Source organism: Balaenoptera borealis (assembly GCF_965194805.1).
Source record: "Balaenoptera borealis genome assembly, chromosome: 11".
NCBI classification, from domain to species: Eukaryota; Metazoa; Chordata; class Mammalia; order Artiodactyla; family Balaenopteridae; genus Balaenoptera; species Balaenoptera borealis.
In genome coordinates this window covers 57022866-57048462 of record NC_138868.1, presented here as the reverse complement: position 1 = coordinate 57048462, position 25597 = coordinate 57022866, and the positions used below count along the sequence as shown (strand labels likewise).

General features: G+C 39.1%; 1 protein-coding gene across 3 annotated transcripts in view; it reads left to right on the top strand.

The window, feature by feature from the left end:
* GAB2 (GRB2 associated binding protein 2) overlaps positions 1-25597 on the top strand; it is a 178930-nt gene that overhangs the window by 97607 nt on the left and 55726 nt on the right. The window lies entirely within an intron of this gene.

Sequence of the window (25597 nt, the reverse complement as noted above, 5' to 3'; positions counted from 1 at the left end):
TCTCCTCACAGTGTTTTAGATCCCTGCCACTGGTTATGAGGCCGAGCTTCATCTTTCTAGACAAACTTCAGTTGCTACATTAATACGACTTTTAGTTCATGCTTTCACATAGGTTTTATCTTCTTATAATCTAATTTCTTCCTTTGAAAGGAGGAAATTTTAGTTTCTTACTTGGCCAGGGTTATAAAACACTGTCCAGTCATTATGCTATAGTGACCTGAATGTTACCGTTACTCAGAACCTACTACTTACGCTTCAGTAAACACATCACTGCGATTAGTGATGCAAGTAGGAAAGTGGTCCTCAGAGTGTGGTTCCAGACCCAGCAGCATCAACCAGCATCTTTTGATAAGTTGTTAGAAATGCAAGTTTTGAGACCCCACCCCAACCTCAGCCTTCTAGATCAGAAACTCTGGGGGATGGGTCCCAGGCATCTGCATCTCAGCGTGTCCTCTGGGTAATTCTGATGCATGCTAAAGTCTGGGAACCACTGCTAGAAGATGAGTGAATAGGAGTTCATGAAGTCAGCTCTGCTCTGCAAACTTAAGTATTATCTGGGAACATTATGTTGGACCCTCATTCTGTTGGGCTGGCCAAAAAGTTCGTTCGGTTAGCGAATACATTGTTCAATAAAATTCTTGGTGAAAATGAAAACGTGTCTTTTATTTTTACTTAAAACTGAACGAACTTTTTGGCCAACCCAGTACTTGGTGAGTATTTGTGACCACCAGTGCTTTTTAACTGTTAGACAGCCCTCCTTTTGTGAGCTATTATGTATGACCACCAGCGCTGATCAGTCCTTCCTAGTCTTTCTGTAACTTCTACTTTTTCCTGTAATTCCTCCTTATTCATAGTTCCCTGTGAAGATTCTTTCTCTGCTTATACAGATAGAAACAGGCACACATCTATACTTTATATCAGCTATATTGTGTAATAGAAGAAAGGAAAGTTCCCGTATTGACTGCCCTTCTTATCAGAATCAATAAAAATACCAAAAAACCCACAAAAACCCTATTTATTCACCTTCCTTTTGTATAAAAAAACTTTTGTACACTTTAATCCTTTGGATATTATGAACTCATATTTTCACAGCCTCAACTTGTAATCCTAAAATGTTACAACTTGGCCATTGGGAATGCCTTTAAATCTAGTCCTTTTGACTTTAAATATCCTTGACATTTTCTTCTCTGTGTGTTTTAAAGAACCCTTGCTTTTATTATTGAATAAACAGCACATTCAGACCTATCCTAATTTTTTTTATTCCACAACATGGAATCAACTCCCCTCCAAGAGTTCTGATTCCTTTGGTGGAGAATAATAGCAAGGACCTACATCCAGGACTGCAGGTGCACATGAGAGGTGGTGGTGTTCACTAAGCACCCGTAGTGACTGAGTTAGAAAGTTATTTTTTCAAAGTTATGAGTTTTATATATGGGTGCCATACCTAACTTTTCTTAGAATGTGTGGTTTTACTGACCACTAAGACACTGTCCTACATAGACATCAGGAGATCATTTTGGTTACCTACTCTGGTCTTTTGCACTGAATTATGCCCAAATACAGGGGTGATGAGAAGCCCACATCCCAAACAATTAGAAGATAAAGTTCATATTTGTATATAACGCTTTTTTAAAAACATATATACTTTGCCTTATTTTTTCCTCTCCATAACCATGTGAGGTAGGTGGAGTTTGTTCCATTTTACAGATGAGGAAACTAAGGCTTACAGAGGTTGTGACTCATTGGGGTCACATAGCTAGTAAGTGATGCCAGGAGTTTGAACTCACATCTTCAGATTCTAAGTCCTGTTTATTTTCCACTGTACCATGCATGTTTTCTGTCTCTGCCTTCCAGAAGCTTACAAAACACTTGTGCATCTGAAATAACTAGGTAACATTCCTGATGAAACTTGGAGCTTTTATAAACCAAGGACTGCTTACAAATAATCTCTACTTATAATTCTTTTAGAGAAATTTTCTGGTGTAATTTCACTCTGTGTTGATATTTTAGAAAGTATATAGGTTTGGATTTGGTTGGGATTAATAAATTATGTTATATTCCAGTTTATGGAAAGCTCTTTCAGTTCAAGGTGCAGTAAAGTTGAAGGTTCTAACAAAAATAAAGTGCGAAATTTCTGTTGAGGGCAGGCATGGTGAATAGGTATAGGGGTTTTAATACAGGGATATGCATTCTAGATATTAAACTGCTGGACTTGATTCTGTATTTTTTACTGCTACGGTGGAACATTATTTGCTCAGAGAAGGATTAAAGTCAGAAATGGTTTGTTTCAATCACAGAGTTTTATTTAGAAAGGCACCAGGGTTAAGCCTGGGAGATACTTGAGGAAGGCGTAGCTCCCCAGTTGGAATCTGCAAACTTTTGTCCTGAAGTCGTGGAAGAAACTGAGACTTTGGGAGAGTTTCTAGGGCCCCAGAGAGCCCTATGTCACAGAGTCAGGGTGCCTCAAGATGGAAAATTATCTAAGAGCTGAGTGTCGATTCTAATATTTATTCAGCTGCGTTGTTCACACAGACACAGGTAGAGAGGGTACCTAGAAATAAATGGAATAGGTGGGTTTTACTTCTTAAGATGATAAGGTCCTGGTTCTTCTATTTCCAGAAGTGGTCAGCACACACTTCCACACACAGAGACAGCTCTGAATCAGCCAAGTGACCAACAGTAGCTTGTAAAGTAATAAGGCTTCAGGGCACCAGAGCCCCAGTGTGCCACCTCCCCTTCCCTGTGGAATGCTCTGTACCACATTCAGGATTCATTCCTATCCTCAACTCCCATCTCTCCCATCAGTCTTACATCTTAAAGTAAATATAAGTTGTTGTAGACCACTGCTAGGAAATTTTTGCAATTTAAGAGATCGGTTATATATGTATATCAGGTCACCATATATATCAAGTGCACTTTAAATATCTTAAATTTTATGTCTTTATACCTCAATAAAACTGAAAAAATTAACCAAAAAAATTTTTTTAACGTCAAAAAAAATTTTTTTAAAGATAGGACTCATTTTAGAATGAAAGGCTTTGGGTTCTACCTTTTAAAAAAAATTAGTATAACAATAAATGGCATGGTATAAAGGAAACTTGTATTCTTCTAGCTCTGTATGAGTTTATCAGGTCATTACTATTTTCTGGATGAACGTTCCTTGATCTACAAAATGATGATGATGATCCCTTTCTTGCTTTCTTCATAAGACAATTTCGAAAATACAAAAAAGAGATTTGTACTCTGAGAGCCTATCAGTACTGGGTCCTCCGCCAGCGTATTCAGTTCAGCTGTTGCTTCCTGAAGGGGAAGATGAGCATGTTCCCTGCCCTTCCAGAGTTTCCCAAGTGCATTTGAGTAGAATCTTAAAGGATTAGTAGTATTTGGCAGGGAACACCTCAAGAGCACACAATTGCATGGCTTCTTGGGTTAAAATACTTTATTCTGCCTGGAGTCTAGGATGTTTGTGGGAGTAAGATTGGACAGAGGGAAAGGCGTAGAAGGCAATTACAGGAAGCAGTTTGGGACCAAATGAAAGAAGGTCCTCGAATATTATCCTGATTAGTTTGGACTTAGTACTGTAGGCCCACGCCTTCCAAATTTTTTTATATCATATCACAAAAAAATAGCATTTTAATGTCAGACTGCAGGTAGCTTGTGGCCAGAGGAGACTGGGCCAAGGACTTCAGCTTTCTTAGGGCTGGAGTGTTCAAAACCTTTCAATAACTTGGCACACTCTCACTGGTTGAAAAGTGCTGCTAGGCAATAGGAGCCTAGTTAACAAACTTCAGGAAAATTCTCTCTTTTTCCATTTCTCCAGAGTCCCAGACTGTAATGTGACTTCAACTCTTTAGATTCCTGCATTAGAACTAGATCTCTGTGGAAATAGAATACACCAAAAATGGACCAGCCCATTACTACAGATCCTGCAGATATTAAAAGATAATAGAAGATTAGTAGTTGCTAGGGTCTGGGAAGAAGGGGGACTGAATAGTGGCTGATAATGGGTACAGAATAGTTTTGGGGGAGATGATATTGTTTGGGAATTAGATAGCAGTGATGGTTGTATAACATTGTGAATATACTAAAAAAAAAATTGAATTGTACACTTTAAAAGGGTGAATTTTATGGTAAGTGAATTATATCTCAATTTTTTAAAAAAGGATAATAGAATATTATTAACAGCTTTGTCTGAATAAATTTGTTAACTTATATGCTATGACAAATTCTGTGAAAGACACATATTGTCAAAGCTGACACAAAAGAAAGTAAAATTCCAAATAGCCCTGTATCTATTTAAAAAATTAACTTATAATTAAAAACCTCCCACAAAGAAAACTCCAGGCCTGATGGCTTCTCTGTTGAATTCTAAGGAGGAAATGATATAATGTCAATTTCTTTCCAGATTGATCTCTAGATTCAATGCAATTCCAATCAGAATCTCAGCATTTTGGTTTTTGTTGCTGTTGTTGTTTTTGGTAGAAATTGACAGGCTGATTCTAAAGTTTTTATGGAGATGCAAAGGAACTAGAAAAATCGAAACAACTTTGAAAGAGATGAACAAAGTTGAAGGACTCACATTACCTAATTTCAGGACTTATTGTAAAACTGCAGTAATCAAAACAGGGTGGTCTTGGCAGAAGTATATATAGAGAGAGATCAATTGAACATAATAGAACGTCTAGAAATAGACCTACATCCATTTGGTCACTGATTTTCAACAAAAATGTCAAGGCAATTTGATAAAGAAAGGGTACTTTTCAACAAACACTGCTGGAATAGCTGTATATTCATGTGGAAAAACATTGACCATGATCCTTACCTCACTCTGACCCAAAATGGATCATAGACCTAACCATAAAAATTAAAGTTATAAAACTTCTACAAGAAAATGAAGCAGAAAATCTTTCTGACCTTGAGGTAGACAGAGCTTTCTTAGACAAGAAATATAAGACATAAAAAAGCCTGAACTATTTTAAAATGATAAATTGGACAAAATTAAAGACATTTGCTCTTTAAAAAACACCATTAAAAAAGTGATAAAGCAAGCCACAGACTGGGAAAAAATATTCTCAATACATATGTCTGACAAAGGACTGTATCTAAAATATATACAAAGAACTCTTAAAACTCAATAATAAAGCAAAAAACTCAATTTAAAAATGGGCAGAAGATTTGAACAGACATCACAAAAGAAGATAAAGAACCAATAAGCACATGGAAAGATGCTCAATATCGTTAGTCATCAGGGAAATGCAAATTAAAACCACAATGAGATGCCACTACACACTCACTAGATTGGCTATAATGGCTAAGTGTTGTAGAAAAACTACAATGTTCACAGATAGCTGGTGGGAATGCAAAAATGGACAACCACTTTGGAAGACAGTTTGGCAGTTTTTTATAAAATTAAGCATATACTTACCATGTGACCCAACCATTCTACTTCTAGGAATTTACCCAAGAGAAATGAAAACATGTTCACGAAAAGACTTATACATGATTGTTCATGGCTGCTTTATTCATAATAGCCCCAAACTGGAAACAATGTAACTGTCCATTAATAGGTGAATGGTAAACAAATATGGTAACTCCTTAACATGTTATACTATCAGCAATTAAAATCAGCAGTTAAAAACTGATTCATGCAACAATCTGGATGAATCATAAAACTTTATGTTGTACGTAAGAAGCCAGGCACAAAAGAATATTTACTGTATGATTCTGTTTCTGTGATACTCTAGAGAAGACAGATCTAATTTATAGTGATAGAAAGCAGATCATTTATTGCCTGGGGCCAGGTGGAGTGGGGATTAATCTGGAAATAGCACAAGGGAACGCCTTGGGGTGATGGAAGTGTTCTGTCTTGATTGTGGTGGTGGTTATACGGTGTATACATTCATCACAACCCATCTGCCTGAAGTCTTAAAATGGGTGAATTTTGTTGCATATAAATTATATACCTCTGTAATGTTGACTTTTAAAAAACAAGGGGGAAAAAAAGGAAGCATTAGCCCAGAGGTCATTCTTCTAATGCTATATACTGACTTCTTATAAATTAAACAAAAGCCTTTCCAATAAATCATATGGAGGTTGTGGAATAGCCTCTACACGGGAATGTTTTTCAGATATATGTAGTTCAGGCAGCTGGATGGATGTAAATGAGGGCTCCCAGGAGGCAGACGGCATTTATTTGAGCACCTGAGTTAATCTTTGGAATTAGGTTCAGTTTCTCCTTCCATCCTTTGAATTATTTCCCTGCTTTTATATTGAGTGCTGTGATTAGGGAAGAGAAGCCAGGCTCCAGAAGGGCCCCCCGCCCAGTTCATCTTGTACCTTAGAAGTAGCTTTTCCTGTATTTGCTCATAACCAGCTTGTTTAGAAAGCACTGGATTTTATACTCTTATTCATGTATATTCACAATCTGAGTACCTTAGGGAGAGTCACTCTAGTACAAGGGGCAGGAAGCCCTACTTGACATTTCCAACCCTTTGTCTTTTTCTGGGGTCTTAAAATGTCAGAAATTGAAGGTAAGTTGGAGATCCACAAAATCAACACTTGTGTTTTATAAATGGGGAAACCGTGGCTCAGAGCAGAAAAGTGGTTCCCCCCCCGCCCCCCCCCCCCCGCCCAGCTAACTGACTAGACACAGAGCTGGAAGCACAACCCAGATCTCCACGGTCCACTTCTTCCTCCAGTGCAACTCACCAAATTATAACTGCTTTTATCAACCATCGTGAACAATGTAGTTCAGTGTTTCTCAAAATGGGGTTCTTGGACATTGTGTAGTAGAGTCATTTGGGGTTTGTAGCCCTGGACCCCACTCTAGACCTGCTGAGTCTGAATCTCTATTGAGACTGGGACCCGGGAACATCTACATTTGAACAGGTGTCTCAGTGATCCTGATGCACAGGAAAGTTTTAAATACCACTGTTAAGAAAGTGTGAAACCAGGTCTTTAGGGAAGCCAAAGCCCGCTGAGTCTTCTACTCTTTCATTACTTGGGGTTGGGGAGGTAGATGAGCGAAGACTTTGTCCTAGAGGAAAGGAAACAGTTTAACTATACTTGTGGGCATTATTTGTCTACCCTTCCCCCAACTTTGCCCTGGTTTTCCCTGGTAACCTTCGCTTACTTCAGTGCTTTAAATACAACTTAGATCAGAGCATTCAAGGACATGAAAGGGAGGTCCTTCGGTGAAATGACCTTTGTTTCTTCAAAATGCAAAGGGTTGGCAATGACTCATTTGTTGTTTTGTCAATGGGAGAGGTAATTTCACTAATGGATTCCCTGAGTCCTGTGCAGAAAGACTGACCTGGTCTTTGGGGAATCAATCTCGAATTCAGTCAGTGTAATCACTGATACAAGGCTCTTTGGTTTCCCAGATTGTGACCCTCTCCCTCTCACACATGTCAAATTCATTTTACCCCTTTGTTTAGGATGCAGTAGAGACAAAGAGTGAGTAGCATGCACTGTGAGAGGTTGTCAGAGAGATGTGGCTGTGGTTCCCTTCCCCACCATAAGTCATAACACAACACCTGCTTGCTCAAGCTGGAATCTTGGAGTCGTTCTTTATTCTTCCTTCTCCCATATCCCCCATATTCAGTTCATCACCAGGGTCAGCCATTTCAGCCTCTGAAATATATCTTGAAGGTATATGTCCTTTGCCACTGTCCTGATCCAGATGCCATTATTTCTTAGTTGTCTACCTGAGCTCCCTACTCATGCTCTTTCCGCCTTCACTTCATTTGCTACAAGCCAGAATGATCCTTTAAGAAATGTAAATGTGAAAAAATGTAAAACCATTTAGCGGTCTCATGCTCTATTTATTTAAAAATACAGAAGTGCATGGATTAAAGTATGAAAGTTCCCTTATACTCTTATATACCCAACTCTCCTCCACAGGAAACCATTGCTAACAGTTTGGAATGCTTTTCTGAGCATTTGTAAGACACTGTGTGTGTGTGCATGTGTATACTATATATATATATACACTGTAAATACACATATATATGTAGTGGTGTGCATATGTATGTATCCATAAACATACAGGGGTTTTTTTTTTAACTTTTGGGTTTATTTATTTATTTATTTATGGCTGTGTTGGGTCTTCGTTTCTGTGCAAGGGCTTTCTCTAGTTGCGGCAAGTGGGGGCCACTCTTCATCGCGGTGCTCGGGCCTCTCACCATCGCGGCCTCTCTTGTTGCGGTGCACAGACTCCAGACGCGCAAGCTCAGTAATTGTGGCTCACGGGCCTAGTCGCTCCGTGGCATGTGGGATCTTCCCAGACCAGGGCTCGAACCCGTGTCCCCTGCATTGGCAGGCAGATTCTCAACCACTGCACCACCAGGGAAGCCCCAGGGTTTTTAATATAAGTAGGATCGCACTACATTGTTCTTGTTTGTTTCTTCAATTGCTCATATATCAGTTTATTTAATTATGCCCCTATTGACGGATCTTGTTCTATTTAAGATAAAAGCTACACTTCATAAAATGGCCTTCAAGGCTTCATTATGATCTGTCCCTGCTTTGTCCTCCTGATACTTTCCACTGTGCTCACTGTGCTCCAGCCACGCCCTGCTGTCAGGTCCTACCACGAGCCAAGCTTTCTTCCTCCTCAGGGCTTTTGCACATGTAGTTCTCTCTACCTGGGCTGCTCCGCTCGGTACATGACAGTTGTTCCGACATGGTGGACTGGGTCCTTAAAAACACACACACTCACTCACACCAAGCATTACTTATGCAGTGAATAAGTGTTTTACATGTGTTTGTACTTTAAAAAAAAACGTAGATATTGTGATTAGCAAAATAATTGAGTTAGTGAATTCCTCACAGCTTTTATTTATTAGTTGACAAATACTAGAATGTATATTATTGTTCTAGGAGGGAATTCTCAAATTTTTAATTTTGCATTAATATTTGATATTGAGAACAGCTGACCTACAGAAAATACATAAAACTCATCATGTGAAGCCTTTCTGAAAATAGCCCCAAATCACTCTTCTAGCCTTCCTTTCAGTGATTGCCTTTCCATGCTGTTTTTTATCTTCCTTCCTTCAGCTTCACAAACTTAGCTTTACTATTTGAACACACCAAGCTTTTTCTTATATAACTGATACTCTTGTTCAGAGATTCCAGCCTCCATATTTGAGAATTCACCTACTTATTAAAATTTATTTGTAACCCCAAAGCCAGTCCTCACAGCTCTTTCAAGGTCAGTCACAGACATGCAATACGCAGAGCAGTGAAAAGTCTGAGCTCCCCACGTACGTGTTCCACGCTGAGACAGAACAGAGCCACACTCTGCCTTCTTGTTTCAGCTCCTACCCTGCGAACTAGTGCCCCTTCCTCTTAATGCCATGGTTTTCACATTTTTGTGCTTTTTCGTTCGATGATGTCACTATTTTAAATGCCCCCAAGCAGAGTGCTGAACTACTGTCTACGGCTCCTAAGCACAAGATCATCATGTACCTTTTGGAGAAAACACACGTGTTAGATAAACTTCATCCAGACTTCAGTTATAGTGCTGTTAGCTGCAAGTTCAATATTCATGAATCAGCAGTATATATTAAATAAGGTGTCTTTACACAGAAACAGACATAAAACAAGATTATGTATGGATTGGTTGACACAAATATTTTGGCCAGAGGCTTGCAGGGACCTAACCCTGAATTTCCTCTAGGAGAAAGGATTCAGTATTTGCTAATTCAGTGTTTGTGGTGACTTTATAGACCATAACTACTGTGAATAGTGAGAGTTAACTATACTCGTATTATTCTCTTTTCCTGAAAAGTTCCTCCTCCAGTATTTTTTCTTCAGTTAGCAAAACTCCTCTCATCCTTCGAGACCCAATCCAGGTATCACCCGTGCTCTGCACCATTCCCTGACTGCTCCCAAGCAGAGTGCTCTCTGTTCATACCTCTGTTGGAGTCCTGACCTCAGCACGCTGAGTTACCTGTGTACGTACCTGCCTGCCCTTTCCAAAGATCATGAGATCCTAAAGGACCTGGCACTAATAGGCACTGACGTTTATCCACATTTGATAAATGTTGATTGAATGACTGGAAGGAGGAAGGAGAATAAATACTAATGGAAAAAAAATTGAAAGTGAAGAAAACAAAAGAATGGATTAAATAATGAATTTGATGAGAGCACATGGAAAGGACCTCTGAGTCACTCTTGTGGTAACAAACTGGTTCTGGGTCCAAAATAGGACACATGCTTAAAACCTGTGTTGCATATATATGGAATCTAAAAAAAAAAAAAAAGGTTATGAAGAACCTAGGGGCAGGACAGGAATAAAGACGCAGACGTAGAGAATGGACTTGAGGATACGGGGAGGGGGAAGGGTAAGCTGTGACAAAGTGAGAGAGTGGCATGGACATATATACACTACCAAATGTAAAATAGATAGCTAGTGGGAAGCAGCTTCATAGCACAGGGAGACAGCTCGGTGCTTTGTGACCACCTAGAGGGGTGGGTTAGGGAAGGTGGGAGGGAGACACAAGAGGGAGGAGATATGGGGATATATGTATATGTATATGTATAGCTGATTCACTTTGTTATAAAGCAGAAACTAACACACCATTGTAAAGCAATTATACTCCAATAAAGATGTTAAAAAAAAAAAGATCAAAGAAATACCAATAAAACATCCAAAGAAATTTAAAAAAAAACCAAAAACAAACAAACAAAAAACCTGTGTTAAATGAGAAAGAGTTTGTTGAGTCACCAGAAAGGGGAAACCTGGCTTCAGGATCACCTTGATTTAGGACACACATTTCATCAAGGTCCATCTTTTTAACTCTGCTTTCTCTTTGTTGTCCTTAGACTCCAGAGGGTGGTCCTTGCAACTTCAGGCTCTTATCATGCCAACCTTCTCTCCAGTGAAAGAGAGAGCCCACTCTTAGTAACACAAACAAAAGTCCTAGTGTTGAATCTTAATGACTGTTTGAGCAGGCTTGGAGCTCGTGCCCATTGCTGGACCAATCACTGGATGAAATGTATTAATTGGCTTAATTTAGGTTCCCATGATCCACCCCCTGAAGCCTAGGGTTGGAGTCAGTTTCACATAAAGACATGCACTTTTCCATGGTATCTTTTGTGTTTATGGTGTCTGTGTACTATCTCACCCAGGATAGAGATGGTTAGAATCCTAGAAGTGTTACATTAGCAGATCATCTGACTGAGAGGTTTTGTTTGAATGTTTTTACCAAAAGAGGGAGCAAATAGACATTCTTTCCTTTTATTTCTTTGGTATACCTTTCACTGAAGAGTTATACAGTGCATAACATCTATCAAGCACTGTGCTAAATTTTGGAGCTAAAAAAGCCCCTGACCTCAGAATGGACTTGTCTTGTGGTAAGATAAAGTTCATCCTGTGCCCAAGGAACAAGGAAGGTTCATTGGAGTCAGAGAGAATCTTTATTACTCAAATGAATGAGTCGGGAGCATATAACTATGATCCTAAGGGATTTGGATTTGAGGACTGGAAATAACTTTGGACTAGGAGCTGAGACCTAGATTCTAATTCCTCTATCAACATCACCTACTAACTGTGAACTTGACCTTTCATAAACTCTGTGGCCAGTGTTTCTCAAAGTGTAGTCAGCAGTTCATCTGCATTAGCTTCTCCTTAAGTTCTTTCTGGACCCTAAGCCCTGACTCAGTGGACCAGAAGATTGGGTCTGTGATCTCTTCAAATTGCTTAACTTCGATGAACCTCATTTTCTTCATCTGTAAAAAAAAGGGATTTATTTGCCTTGTAGCATTGGTTTGAGGATTAAATGTGATAATGGATAGAAAGCACATGGAATCTAGCAGGAACTCAAGTGCCTTTTTCCCTCCCTCAGAGTGTAAAATCACCATGGTCCAGAGTAGTTGAAGGATACCTAGAGGAAGGACAGCAGGAAGCTCTTTCTCACTCAGGAAGTGTTTCTCCAGAAATGTGTGACTGTTATATAACCCGCTGGACTCTCTTATTGTTTGCTGTTAACAGTTATGGGCCATAAGTCTAGCTTAGTGTTCTTCATGCTGCAGTGTGTTGGGATATAGTTGTACATCATGTACTCACAAGTCAGATCAAATTCTTCTGTCTTTGTGATTATTTGGGCTGGAACTCAAACTACATCACCACCTGCAGTTTTACCAAGAGAAAGGTGAGTGTGAGTGATGAATGTGTGCATGTGTTATGGGTGGATTTTTTAATATATAAAGCAAAGAGCTTTTGAAGATGCAAGTATTATGTTTTTAATGTCCCTGACTAATAAGTTCAATTTCTTGATATCATCCAGTAACCTCAGTTAGATTCTAATTAACTAACTATAATCTTTACTTAACAGGATTCTCCTGGTTTGTTGGCAGTTTTTGGCTTTACCCTCATCAGAAAGATGGAAGTTAAAAGGACACGCCCATTTCTAGGAGTTACACAAAACCCTCTTCCAAGAAATGTCTTGACCCTTCTACAACTTTAGCCACAAGGCGTGTGAGATTTGGTATCTGGAGAGATGGTTTGAGGCTCTGAGAAGTCCTTAGTCATCCAAGAAAAGTTCTGTTATCTTTGGTATAGTACCTAAGGCAAGGCAGAAGATTCTGGAGTTTCAGAAATATTTTAAACTGTCAAGGCTGAAACTAAGGGAGTTCTAGTTAATAGCTGGTTTTGTGGAAGAACACATCCCTCTGTTCCAAGAATGAATAATCTGATTAAATGAGGTGTTACCATGTCAGATTTTCTTGGTTAAAAATACATAAGGCTCTCAGGGTTGGAAGAGACCTTAGTCCCTTTCTTCCTACTGATCCACTGCTCAACTCTCCCTCCCTACCCACTCCTAGTCTAGTCCAGGGGCTAGCAAGCCAATCTTGTCCACCACCTCTTTTTCTAAATAGTTTTATTGGAACACAGCTACTCTCGTTTGCTTACAAATTGTTTACGGCTTCTTCCATGCCACTATAGATTTGAGTAGCTGTGAGAGACTGTAGGGTCTGAGAGGCTTAAAATATTTACTCTCTGCTCTGTACAGAGAAAGTTTGCTAACCCCTGCTCTAGGCTAACTCCTCTTTAGTATCTCGGACGCTGAGTAGTTCTTCAGTTTCCAAAGGACCTGCTTTGGACCACTCTTTTAGAACATTCGTACTTACACTGAGCCAAAACTCTGCTTTTCTGTAGCATGCCCCTGCTGGCCCTAGTTCAGCTTTAGTATGTGGGATCACCCAAAATAAATCAAATCGTTCTTCTGTGCATTAGCCCCTTATATCTCAGAACACGACAGTCATGACTCCGGGCAAAACCTCCCTAAATCCTTGTACCACTGGATTTCAAGACCCTTTACACCACCAGAACTGAGCACAGCACTCCCATGTGATCTGGCCAGTGTAAAGCTGAACTGGGGTCCACCTAAGTTTTCTAGGTGTCAAGAGCAATAGGAAGAAGTCATGTCTGCATTCTACATGCTTGGAGACCTTGGTATATAACCCAAAGAACAGAGACAGGTTCATGAGGGATATGCACTCTCCACTCAAAGCAAGAATGATGCAACTTCCGGGCCATATGTACCCATGGTGCATGTCTGTGGTCTGGGTGGTTGTGAAACGGTTTTTTTGTTTTGTTTTGTTTTACTGGATTTGCGTGCAAAAGGAAAACAGTCACTTCTGTTTCATCAGAGAAGGTGGTGGCGTTCTGTTAATCATAGACACAAGTGGAAGGTTCTAACTTTCTTGAGGGTTGGCCCTTATGCCATGTACTTCTTTAAGCCCCGTTGTTGAGTAAAGTGACTTGCATTGTCTTCTGTGCTCTGTCTCCCTGCCATCATCTCTCACTGTTGCAGAGCATTGCAACAGCTTCTTAGTTTTTCTGCCTCTTATGTTTCCTTTCTCTGGTTGGCCTTCCTCCTTCTGCCAGTTAAGGGCACAGCGATAACTATCATTTTCTCTGCTAATCTGTTCTCTTCAGTGGCTCTCCATTATCAGTAAAGAAAAGATTAAAAATTCTTAGGATGGTGTTGGCTTTCCAGGACCACCAGACTCTTCCTTTCCTCTTTCTTTTCCACATTCAAAAAAGACTGTTCCACATTCTCTGAACCTGTCATATTTTCCCATACCCAGGTCTTGATCATACTATGTGCTCTATAAGAACTGACCTTTCCTCCTTCTTTCCTAAAACTGTATATCAAACCCTACCTTCTTCACTGTTCATATTCATTCATGTTCATTTCTCTTTGTTGCTCTCTCTCTCTCCCCCTCTCCTGCCCATCCCTAAAGGTTTGATTCTCTGCTTCAGTGGTCTAATAGCATATTGTGTCCCTATTATGGTGCTTATAAAAATCTGCTTTTTATTTTAGGGATATGTGTTCATGTCTTATCTCCCTGAATTGTTGTAAGCATTGTAAGTTGAAAGGAAAGTTTGGGTCTTGCCTTCTTTCTTTATCCCTCAAAGCATTTAGCAGAATTTGTGCTTGTTTTACTGAATACTATAGAAGGAGCTCATTGATTCGTCATGAACAGTGAAATAGCAAGAAGAGTTGAATTGGAAGTAGATGATTTTGAATCTGAGAGACTGGAAGAATCCTGATACCTTTAACCAGAATTCAGAGGAGTTGCTGATGTGTGGTATGCGGTAAGACAAAGGACAAAATAATGCCTCTTTAATGGTGAAAAAACTATGAATTGGAAATCTGGGGATCTTTCATAATGATAACTCTTTTGCCAGTTACATGATCTCAGAATGTCGTTGGGCTGCTTTAAAGTCAATAACTATGTTCTTGACATGTGTCATGCAGAGTTTGGTCCTAGCTGCTCTCACACTTAATAATTGTACTGAATTCTCAAATCAGTATTATTAGCTTTGTTATTTTCCCTTTTATATATTTGGTTATTAAGGCTTAGGAGATGTTAAATTTGTCCAAGGTTGTAGAGCAAGAACTAGGACTATAATTTGGGTCTTTTCACCCTAATCTCAAGCTTTGCTTAACACACTCTTGCATCATCTGTCTCATTCTGTTCTCCTTATTTCTCTGCATTTGTGCTCCTTGGTTTGAGTTTTTGTTGATCTGAATTAATAGTGTTTCTTCTGCCTGGCTGGGTTATACCAGGAATTAGGCATGAAGTGAAATAAGTCAACTAGGCTAAGTGAAATAAGCCAGTCACAAAAGGACATATATTGTGTGATTCCACATATATGAGTAGTCAAATTCAAAGATACAGAAAGTCTAATAGTGGTTTTCAGGGACTGGGTATAGGGAGGAATGGGGAGTTAATGTTTAATGGATACAGAACTTCAGTTGGGGAAGATGAAGAAGTTCTGGAGATGGATAGTGTTGATGGCTCTACAACAGTGTGAATATACTTAATGCCACAGAACTGTACACTTAAAATGGTTAAAATGGTAAATTTTATGTTATGTTTTACCACATTGAAAATAATTCATTTTATTTTAATAAAATGAAAACTAAGCCATAGGATTTGGACATTGCTATGCAGGTGATAGGGAGCCATTAAATTTTTGGGTAGTGAAGGGGAATGACACGATCAGAGTTTTGCTCTGATCGGAAGATTAAACTGGAATCATTTATAAGTATTAATTTAGGATAACTGGTTAGGAAGCTATGCAAACAGTCCAGACTGTAGGTAACAAGCACTTGAAATAGGAGTGCAAAAAGGCAGGTATGATATGGGCTGTTATGAATGGTGTTGCAGGAAACATACTTTTACATGTATTTTGGTGAATATATGTACACAGTTATTTGAGGTAAGTACCTAGGAGTAGACACAAGGTCCTGAGGTTTGAGTATGTTCAGTTTTAGTAAACACTGCCATAGTTTTCCAAAGTGATTATACCAACTCACATGCCTACGAACAGGGTGTGAGAGTTTTTCCACATCCTTCCGCAAACTTAACTATTGTCAGTCTTTTTCATTGGAACCATTCTGGTGGTTGTCTTAGTGTTATTGATTTGCATTTTCCTAATGAGTAATGAAGTTGAGATCTGTTTACATGTTTATCGCCATTTGGGTATCTTCTTTTGTGTAGTGTCTATTTAAACTTTTGCCTGTTTTTCTATTGAGTGGTCTTATTCTTGCTAATTTATAGACTCTTTTTTATGTGTTCTGAATATGAGTCCTTCATTGGATGTATGTATTGCAAATATCTCTTCTCACTTTCTTGGCTTGGTTTTTCATCCTCTTAACGGTGTCTTTTGATAAGCAGAAATTAAGTTTAATGTAGTATAATTGATTACTTTTTCTGTTGTCTTAGTACCTTTTGCGTATTCGGGAAATCATTGCCTACCCCAAAGTCAGAAACATATTTTCCTTTGTTTTCCTCTAAATACTTTATTGCTTTATCTTTCACATTTGGGTTTATAATGATCTGAAATTAATTTTCACATGTGGCGTGACATAAGGATCAAGAATCTTTCTTTTCCCATGGGTATTGAATTTACCTAGTGCCACTTATCAAAAGGACAGGTTTTTTCTCCATAGTACTGCCGTATCACCTTTTTCTTAAATCTAGTGATGATGTATGTAAGGGTCTGTTTCAGGATTCTTCTGTTCCATTGGCCTATTAGTCTATCTTTTAGCCTCTGCTTTTAGTCTTCTAAATAGACAAGGCTTTCCTCCTAGTGGCTAGCGTTGGTTACACCCAAATGGCCCTGGTAGTGGAAAGTAAAATGTATTAGTTATTTATTGCAGGATAACAAATTACCCCAAAGCTTACTGGCTTAAAAGAGCAATAAATGTTTATTATTTCATGTGGTTTCTGTGATTCAGCAATTTAGGAGCAATTTAGTTTGGTGGATTTGGCTCAGTGTCTCTCATGAAATTGCAGTCAAAAGTGCCTATAAAAAAAAAAAAAAAGTGCCTATAGCTGCAGTCATCTTGACTGGGGCTGACGGATCTGCTTCTAAGAATGGCTCTTTTTAATAGCTGTCAGGAGGCCTTAGTTCTTCACCTTGTGCATTCCTCCTTAGTACTGCTTGAGTGTCCTTACAACATGGCAGCTGATCCAAAGGAGAACAAGAAAGAAGCTGCAGTGTCTTTTATGCCTTATCCTTGGAAGTCACACACTTTCATTTATGCAGTATCCTATTGTTCATCCTTATTCTGAATGAGAGGGGACTACATAAGGCTACACTGGGAAATGGATTCATTAGGGGCTATCTTGGAGGCTGGCTACTACACAGAAAAATAGGAGAAGCTGGCTGGTACCTTATTTATTTGTTTGTTTCCCCAAGGCAGAGACTCATGTCTGCTATTACAGTGAAGATTTCCTAGAGCTGACAGGTAGCTCGGTAGGTTTAGACATTCTGGTGACTCTTAGTTCACTCCATTTTGTGCCCTCGTGCTCAGGGGTCTGAACTCTAAAGTTTATTTATATTTTCATGTGATTCCTTAAGAGTCCATCTCCATCCCTGAGTGGGAAAGATTGAGGACAACTGGGTCTGGTTATGATCATTCGCCAACTATGAACCTTTCTCGCCATGATCTTTACTTCTCTTCTATGAACTTTCTAATTCTCTTGTGGATAAGTTTTTTTTAATTAAACTTTTTATTTTGAGATAATTTTGGATACACATGTAGTCATAAAAATAATAGAGATCCCAAGTACCCTCTACCAGTTTCCCCCCAGTGGTAACATCTTCCAAAACTGTGCTATAGTATCACAACAAAGATGTTGGTATTGTTACAGTCAAGATCCAGAACATTTCCATCACCACAAGGATCTTTCATACTGCTCTCCTATAGCCACACCCACTTCTATCCCAGTCCAACCCTCTCCTTAACCACTGACAACCACTGATCTGTTGTCTGTTGGAATCACGTGTTGATTCCTAAATTCTGTCATTTCAAGAATGCTCTATAAGTGGGATCACACATTATGTAACCTTCTGGGATTGGCTCTGACAAAATTCAGCATAATTCTCTGGAGATTCATTCAGGATTTTGCATGTGTCAATACTTTGTTCCTTTTTTTATTGCTGAGTAGTGTTCTATGGTATGGAAGTACCACAGTTTATTTACCACTTACCCATTGAAGGACATCTGGATTGTTCCCGTTTGGAACTATTGTAAATAAAACTTACATAAACATTCATTTACAAGTTTTCGTATGAATATGAATCTTCATTTCTCTGTGATAAATGCCCAGGAGTACAATTGCTGAGTCATACAGCAGTTGCATGTTTAGTTTTTTAAGAAGCTGCCAAACTGTTTTCCAGAGTGGCTATATCCTTTTAGGGTCTCACCAGCAATGTTTGAGTGACCCATTTTCTCTGCCTCATTGCCAGCATTTTGCGTTGTTACAATTTTTTTTTTTTTTAACCATTCTGATAGATCTGTGATAATATCTCTTTGTGGTTTTGTGTTTTCCAAACGACTAATGATATTGAACACCTTTTCATGTGCTTATTTGCTATCTGCATATGCTCTTCAGTGAAATGTCTCTTCATGTCTTTTGCCCATGTCCGAATTGGATTGTTTCCCTTTTTAAACTATTGAGTGTTGGGAGTTCTTTATATGTTCTCTATACTCTCCTTTGTCAAATATATGGTTGGCAAATATTTTCTCCCACTCTGTAGCTTATCTTTTTAGCCTCTTAACCGTCTTTTGCAGAGCAAAAGTTTTGAATTTCAATGAAGTCTAATTTATAAATTTTTCCTTTTATGGATTATGGTTGTGGTGTCTAGTCTAAGAACTCTTCGCCTAGCCCTAGATCCCAAAGATTTCCTCCAATTTTTTCTAAATGTTTTATAGCTTTACATTTAAGTCCATGATTCATTTGGAGTTCGTTTTTGTATAAGGTGTGAGGCTTAGATTGATGTTTGTTTTTCCCCCTCTGTGGATGCCCAGTTGCTTCAGCACCATTTGTTGAAAAGGCCATCTTTCCTCCACTGAATTGCTTTTTCACCTTGGTCAGAAATCAGTTGAGCATATTTGTGTAGGTCTATTTCTGGGTTTCCTGTTTTATTCCATTGTTCCTATGTGTATGTCCCTCTGCCAGTATCACATGGTCTTGATTTCTGTAGCTATACAATAATTATTGAAATCTAGTGGACTTGTTTCCCCACTTTTCTTTTTCAAAGTTGTTTTAGCTATTGTACTTTCTTTGCCTTTCCATATATGTTTTAGAATAATTTTGTCTACATTCATAAAAACTCTTGCTGGGATTTTGATAGAAATTGTGTTAAATCTGAACATCAGTTTGGAGAGATGTACTATGTTGTGTCTTCCAATCCATGAACATGGTGGGCCTCTCCATTTAGGTTTTTTAAAATTTCTTTTATCAGCATTGTATAGTTTTCAGCATACATGTCCTGAACATGTTTTGTTAGATTCACACCTCTTTCATTTTTAAAAAAGTGATTATAAATGGCATTGTGTTTTTATTTTCTATGCCCACGTGTTTATTTGCTAGTATACAGGAGCAAATCAATTTTTGTATGTTCATCTTGTCAGGCATATCTTGGAGATATTGCAAGTTTAATTTCAGACCACCACAGTAAAGCAAATACTGCAATAAAGCGAGTCATATGAACTTTTTGGTTTCCTGGTGTATATAAAGGTTATGTTTACACCATACTGTAGTCTATTAGTGTGCAATAGCATTATGTCTAAAAAACTATGTAATACCTTAATTTAAAAATATTACTAAAAAATGCTAACCATCATCTGAGCCTTCATCAGATCACTGATCACAGATCACCATAACAAATATAATCATAATGAAAAAGTTTGAAATAGTGCAAGAATTACCAAAACGTGACACAGAGACACAAAGTGAGCAAATGCTGTTGAAAAAATGGTGCCAATAGATTTGCTTGACAGAGGGTTGCCATAAACCTTCAATTTGTATAATATGCAATGTCCACAAAGCATAATAAAGCAACGTGCAATACAATGAGGTACTCCTGTATTTTGTGACTTTGCCAGACTCACTTATTTGTCCCAGGAGTTTTTTCCTAAATTCCTTGGGATTTTCTATGTGGACAATCATGTCATCCAAATAGGGACAATTTTTTTCTTCCTTTTCAATCTGTATGCCTTTTTAAAAATTGAGATACAGTTAATGTACAGTATTATATAAGATACAGGTGTACAACATAATGCTTCACAATTTTTAAAGGTTATGCTCCATTTATAGTTATTATAAAATTTTGGCTATACTCACTGTGTTGTACAATATATCCTTGTAGCGTATTTATTTTATATGTAATAGTTTGTACCTCTTAATCCCTGCCACCTATCTTGCCCCTACCCCCTTCCCTCTCCCAACTGGTAACCACTAGTTTGTTCTCTATATCTGTGAGTCTGTTTCCTTTGTGTTATATTCACTAGTTTGTTTTATTTTAGATTCCACACATAAGTGATACCGTGCAGTATTTGTCTTTCTCTGACTTATTTCACTTAGCATAATGCTCTCTAAATCCATCAATCTGTATGCCTTTTATATCCATTTCTTGCTTTTATTTCCCTGACTAGAACTTCAGCACTATGTTGAATAAGAGTGGTGAAAGCAGACATCCTTGCCTTGTTCCTGATCTTAGGGGGAAAGCATTCAGCCTTTCAATATGAAGTGTAATGTTGGTGTTGGTCTTTTGTTGATGCTCTTTATCAGATTGAGGAAGTTCCCCCTCTCTTCCTACTTTTTTGAGTTTTTATCATGAATGGGTGTTGAAATGTGTCATATGTTTTTTCTGCATTAATTGATAAGACCATGTGGTTTTTCTCCTTTAGCTTATTACTGTGGTTGATTACATTGATAGATTTTTTTAATATTGAATCAATTTTACGTCTTTGGAATAAACTCCACTTGGTCATGTTATATAATTCTTTTTATATCTTGCTGAATTCTGCTTGTATTTTACATTTAAGTCCTTGATCCATTTTGAGTTAATTTTTGTAGGAGATTTTGTACAGATGTAAGAACAGTCCTGAAGAAGCTTTCCCCTTAACATATTCAGGACTCAAGTTCCTGTATTCTCCTTGCATTACGTGTCAGTGCTCCAGCAGTAATTTTTCATTTCTATATCAATGGGTACTTTCAAGCTGAAGTGCCCAGAATCCTTTATAAATATTTATTACAGGGTCCTGCACTCATCAAAATGAAGGGAACAAATGCTGAAAAACTCACGTCATAGAGAATCCACAACATACCTTTATCTTATTCTCTTTTCTGTAATCCTCTTTTTTGTCCTCCTTTCCTACTTCCTACTGTGAAAGCTTACTTAACTTTTAAAATTGCATTTATTAGTTTGAATAAATGAATACACTGATTGAATGAAAAAAAAAAGTCAACAGATCTTTACTGAGTTCCCATATAGGCTAAGTACTCTGCCGAGTAACTGTTGGCCACACGGTACCCTAACATCAAGATGCTCGGAGCTTAAAGGGGAGGAAGACATATGAGCAATTGAAATGTCAAAGATGAGTGAAGAAATGCCACAGAAAGCACAGGTTGTTAAGGGAACAAGAGACAGAAGCACCAGCTCTATGGGAAGTTAGTAAAGGCCTTCCAGGAGAAGTGATATTTAACCTGGCACTAAGAAAATATAGGAATTTTCCAGATAGATGAGGTGAGGTGAAAGGCATTCTAGGAAGAAACGTCAGCTTGTGCACAGACATGAAGTCATGCAATTATGTGGCACATTTGGAGAATAATAAGTAACCTGTTATGCACCTGTAATTTCTGTAAGACCAGGAATTCATGCTGTATCCTCAGCATCTAGGATGATGCCTGTAGCATAGTAAGCACTAAATAAATATTTGTTGGATGGATGGATGGATGGCAGGAAGGAAACATAAATGAGGCCAGGGAGATAAGAGAGGTTCGGTGATAAAGAGCCTTGCTTAGTAAATGCCTACCATGAAGATTGAAAGAGGAATAGGAGGAGATTTTATTCATCGGCTACTTGGGAAGAAACAACAAATACTAAAATATCTGTAATATGTTGTGAAAAAAAAATTGACATGACGTGAAAAGTACATTAAAAGTGTTATGATGGTTCAGAGGAAATAGAGGTCCATTTCAGCTGAGGGGATCGGAGAAGTTGTCTTTGGAGCTAGACTCTTTGGAGTTGCTTATACTTAGTTCTGAGTTGTATGCTTCCCCCAAGAACACATACGTGAAGTTGGAGCAGAGAGTGTTGTGGCAGAAGAGCGATGTGAATTTGGAACTAGACTAGATGACTTTGCCTGCTCTGTCATAAATTTATCAGCATTTTGTAGGCAGCCATTTATCAGCCTGCACCAATTCTTGCAAGCGGAACCTGACAGGCTCCGATGTTATCTGTAGCAAACACCTTTTTCTTGTTTATGAGAGTGTCTGTGTGTGTGTTTATGCTTGCACCTGCACACCAGTGATTTGAAAGCAGCTCTTTCTACAGAGACAAGCACTAAAGGGGGATACATCAACTGAAACACAAGCTTCAATACCTTTTAAAAATGCACCTTGCTACCCACACACTTTCATTATACGCATGCACACACACACACACATGCACACAGAGTTCTGTAAGTAGTGGCCTGGGCAAGATTTTAGGTGACTATAGTAGATGGTACTTATATTTATTTCCTCAGCTCTATCCTATACCTTAATCTTCACTTCCACCAAGGCTCATCAGGCACCAGTTATATCCCCATGACCTTCTAGATTCTGTAAGGAGTTCATGTAAGAAAATGGATTCATTAATTAATCCAGTACATACTTACTGATAACCACCTATGTGCCAGGCACTATTCTAAACACTGAGGATGCAGCATGGGATAAAAAGAACCAATCCCTGCCCTCTTGGAGTTTACATTCTGGGAGGTGGGTAGAATCAACAAAAATGTGGTGTTTTAGGTGGTGTAAGTGCTAGTGAGATCAGTATAGCAGAGTAAGCGGGAGAGTGTGAGGGTTGGGTGGTCAGGAAAACAGTCTGTTCAGTAATGTAACACTTGAATAGTGACTTGAAGGAAAAAATAAGCAATGGGACTGTCTGGGACAGGAGTATTCCAGGCAGAGGGAACAACCAGAGCAGAGACCCCGAGGCAGGATTGTGTGGCCAGTGTGGCAAGAGCAGAATGGGCAAGGTGGAGAGTGGCAGGAGGTAAGGTGAGAGTTGTGGGATGAGAGACTGTCATACTAGGCCCGCTGGCCATTGTGAGGACTTTGGCTTTTACTCGGAGTGAGACAGAAAGCCAGTGGAGACTTGATGCAGAGAAGTGGCATGCTCTGATTTGCATCAGCATCCGTGTTGAGAATAGATTGCAGGATGAAAGCATAGAAGCAGGAAGACGACCAAATGGTGGACTCAATCAAGTGAGTTAACAGTGGAGGTGTGGAGAAGTGACCGGGTCGTAGATGTATTTTGAACTGTTTGGACCAACCGGATTTGCCGTTGGGTTAGATGTGGAATGGGAAAGAAAGGAGTTGATGATGACATCAAGATTTTTGGTCTGAGCAACTGGAAGGCTGGAGCTGCTTGTAACTGAGATGGGAAAGATTGCAGGAAGAACAGGCTTGGAGGATATCAAGAGCTCAGTTTTGAGCACCTTAAGTTTGAGATGCCTATTAGTGAGGAGTTGAATATAAGACTCTAGAGTTCAATAGACCGGTCTGGGCTGGAGATATAAATTTAGGAATTGCAGCAGTTAGATGGCTTGCAAAGCTGTAAAATGGAATAAAATAACCTAGGAAGTGGGTGTAGAAAGAGAAGAGTCTGAGAACTGAGCACTGGGGCATTCCAACATTTAGAGATCAGGGAAATGAGAAAGAACCAGCACTGGAGACTGAAAAAGAGAGGCCAGGGAGATAGGAAAATTGCGAGTGAGCACTGAAGCCAAGTGAAGAAAGTGCTTCAAAGAGAACGGAATAATAAACTGTTATCAGATGTTGCTGAGAGATCAAGTGAAATGCAAATGTTGCTTTCGCAGCATTGAAGTCTTTAAGACCTCTGTTGAGTTATTTTAGTAGGGGGTGGGGGGAGCTGGGGGAAGCCTGATTAGATTGCTTCCAAGAGAAGAATGGGAGGAGAGGAAACAATGATTAGTACTATAGAAAACTCTTTGAGGTTTTACTGTACAGGGGAGCAGAAAACTGGGCCATAGTTGGAAGGGAATGTGGGATCAAGTCAAGCTTTTCATTTTTTTTCTTAGTTGGGAGAAGTTGGGGTCCTGATGGGAATGATCCTAGGAGGGAGGGAGAATGCAGTGATTCCAGAGATACAGTGATGTCCACACGTAGGTGAGAGGGGATGCTCAAGTGGAAGAAGGTTGGCCTTAGACTGGGTGAACTGTCCATGCTCCCTAGTAACAAACTACTTTGTTACAAATGCAGACAGATTGGTGAATTTGGTGATGGAACATGTGTAGATTCTCTTTTGCTTGCTTGTATTTTCTCATACCAAAGAGTAGAGGTGCTGGAGGTTTAAAGAGAGGGAAGTTCGGGACTTCCCTGGTGGCGCAGCGGTTAAGAACCTGCCTGCCAATGCAGGGGACATGGGTTTGAGCCCTGGTCTGGGAAGATCCCACATGCCGAGGAGCAACTAAACCCATGCTCGACAACTACTGAGCCTGCGCTCTAGAGCCCGCGAGCCACAACTACTGAGCCCGCACACCTAGAGCCTGTGCTCCGCAACAAGAGAAGCCACCTCAATGAGAAGCCCGCACACCGCAACGAAGAGTAGCCCCCGCTCGCTGCAACTAGAGAAAGCCCGCGTGCAGCAACGAGGACCCAATGCAGCCAAATAAATAAATAAATAAATTTTTAAAATAAAATTAAAAAATAAAGAGAGAGAAGTTCAAAGACTGTTGCCAAAGAGCAAGAGAAAATCATGGACCAGGTAAATGTAGTAGGACTGTCAGGCAGCCTAAGGGCTCACTTGAATTTAAAGTGAGAGCAGCCAACGTAGTTGTATGATTTTCTCCAACTACATACAGCTGAATGGGAACAGGCAGAGTAGGATGAGCATTAGACTTAGCCAGGGGTTGTGGTTTCCCAGATAAAGGAGAGGAATGGAGAAAAAAAGTAAGGGAATGATGATAATGATGGATCACAGGAGCAAGTTAGGTAGGGAGGGAAGTGAGGACAGGGATAGAAGGTGAGAGCGCAAGGTGGCAGGATTAACGGAGTGAAGGTCCCAGTGGGATGTAACGAATTGTGATGACAGTCTGATCCTTGGCATTTGCAGTGCTTTAGGGTTGTATACATAGTGCTTTGTGTGTGTTTGCATAATATAAACCCTATAAGGTAGGTAGGACAGGTGGTGGTGATGTTGATTCTCATTCTATAGATGAAGCAAGATCCAAAGAAGTAAATAACTTTATCTAAAAATCACACATTAAGTCAGTGGTAAAGCATAGACTCAACCCAAGGCTCTATTTTATATGTGATGTCTTTTTACCACTTTGTGTGGTGTCTGCTCACAGATTACTCAGTCTCATTGAAGAAATGGAATGTAGAAGACAACATAAGGGAATATGTAATCAAGTGTTAAATTCTATAGTATGACAGGATGTAAGGAGTTTATTCATTCAATAATGTATATTGAGTACTTAGTATGTGCAGGGCTCTGTTATAAGTACTAGGGATATAACAGTGAATGAGATGGGGAAATCCTGAAGTTATG